Genomic DNA, 2737 nt, shown 5'->3' on the forward strand with positions numbered 1-2737 from the left:
CAGAATTATTTACATCAAATGAAGGTGCCCACATTATAAGGGGGATCTGCGCACAATTCTTCGCCTTCTATATACTGTTAAAGAGATGTTGAAAGTCATAAAAAAATACCTATAAACTTTTTCTTCCTGAATCTAAATGAATAGGATAAACTCAATGGAAAATTTACTAATATAAGAAAGTTTTTTGTTTTTTAACTTGAAAAAATATTTAATTCTACCAACCTGTGATTGTATTTTCTGATGTCTATTTTTTATTCTGGTACAAATCCCTCTTATAATTCAGGAAGCCTCAATTGCTAAGCATCACCTTTCATTCAATCTTTTAATGTATTATGCAAGATTGAAACAGCATATTTAAGTTTTAAAAAGATTCAGAAGGGCTGACTAATTAAATATCATGATAGTTAACACAGTGCAAGCATATATTCAGGCCTGTCCACAGGAGTGGGTATGATTGCCAGGCACTAGTAAAGTTATCTTCACAGGTGAATGAACAATGAAATACTATTTCACCAAGTAGTTTACCCACCAACTGTGCTCACTGGTGTGGACAGGTCTATCGTCATCTATTTTGCCATTTGATAAAAGAAAGAAACAGATCAATAATATCTCGATGTTAGAGCTGCCTGAAACTCAATGGTGATCATCAGCCTCCTGCTGCTTTTGTTAGATTCCTGTCTACATTGTCATAATTTTTGTCTCTTTATTTCTCGAGCTTTTTATGTCTTACGCGAACACAGAGTACCCAATCAGTGGTGTAAACAACAGCACTCGGTCAAACCAGGAAGCACTGCCTAGCAATACCACACAAATTATCCTGTAGTCTAGTTGATGATATTCATGAACATCCAAGAGACATATAGTAGGAGAGAGAGAGAAAAAAAAAGCTGCTAAGGGTGGAAAATATTTTAAATGTAAATGTGTTGTATTGTATTGCAGATGAAAATGCTCCAGTATACAAAATACTCACGGTCAGAAATAATACACCTTATTTGGCAATGAAATTAGTTATCTATAAATCTTAATCTAGGCCAACATGCATATATTGATTCAAAACTGAAAAAAATAATAATCTCGATATTTTTCCTTTTATTACAATCTAAAATACACTCAGACCAATATTCTACATGGCATTCAATATTTTTTGGGATGTTAGTGTTATTCTGTCAATAATTTTTAAAAAGTACCAAATAATATACACATCTAAAGTATATAAAAGTGATGCATAGGTCTTTACATACAGATTGAAAGTATTTTTTGTATTTTTTATTATCGGTGTGCAATAGAAAATATTCAGTGCAAGGGTTTTATACACTCGCAAAATGCATAATTCTTGAGAATCATGTAATCAACTGATTTTCTTTTAAACAAAAGCAAATGCTACATTAAAGAAGAGGATCACCACTCACCAATCAATGTATTCCAAACAACCTAGTCATCATTTCACATTATCTCTTCTCCTCTTATCCATGTCTTCATCTTTTTTTTCTCAAAAGCACTATAAACATAAGCAAATAGCAGTAAGCCTAACTGGTTTTCAAATCTCCTTTACTATTCTCTTACATAAGGAACTATCTGTCAGAGAGCAGTATTCACAAATACATATATGAATAACCATGAAGGCTTTGGTAACTAAAATATGTTTGACAAGTAAACATAGCAACACAAATGTTATTACTATTCCTGAGAGCTATAAAACAAAATAATTACATTTTATGATTAAACCCAACATATTTTAGTAACTTTTAATGGTACAGATACTACCCAAAAAGAAAAGAATTGTTAGGGAAAAATTCTTTGTCTTCTTTATATACTACAATTAGGAAACCAATACTTGCACTATGACTAGTCTAATGCTGAGTGTGTTAAATCAAGTTATAGGCCTAGTGAGAGTGGATTTTTCTTAGTGCTACCAAGAGCCATACTGAAACTTTTACCTCCACATCATGTTATGAGTAGTTTAATAAATTAGTAAGTTATTAAGCTCCATAAAGCACATACATCATACCCAGAAGTTATGTACATGGTAAACGGACGCATTCATGATTCCCATTTGCAACTAGATAATTTTTACAACAAGGACTCTGGATGATTTATATTCATATAATTCTAATAATGATATAGCAGTTTTTGTCTTTGCTTTTTTTTTCCTTTAAAAAAAGCTAGATATATTTTTATTTACTCAGGATTTTGAGATTCTAATGCACTTCCAACTATTACTCAAATTTCACTAACAAAATTGTATTTATACAGCATTGTTTTTCATTCAATATTTGCACTGCATTTCCAGATACTGAGTTCAGGACCATTTGCATGGCAAGGGAAATTAAATGTTTGTTTGTTTCAAGCAGGAGGGCTTCAAATTATCTACAAGGAATTCAATAATCCATTTTTTGGGGTGAAATGAGGATAAAACAATATTATGAACCAATGGCTTAACTCTACCTACAAAAAGGAAAGAAACAATACAAAAATAATAATAATCAATAAATACATCTATAACAAATTACAAAACTATACTCATTATCTACAAAGAAAAAATCTATAATCAGTTCAACACTCAATAGCCATCGTAAGGCAAGATACGAGAATGTGCAACATTTAAAAAATACACTATTCATTTAATTGATACCTGAATTAATGTCTACCTGTTCTAATCACTTTCAGGTACATGGCAATATGGTGTATATATTTTAAAATTCAACTTGTAAAACTTTCAGGGGAATTGTACTGGACA

The sequence above is a fragment of the Penaeus monodon genome, chromosome 27, assembly GCF_015228065.2.
Source record: "Penaeus monodon isolate SGIC_2016 chromosome 27, NSTDA_Pmon_1, whole genome shotgun sequence".
NCBI lineage: Eukaryota > Metazoa > Arthropoda > Malacostraca > Decapoda > Penaeidae > Penaeus > Penaeus monodon.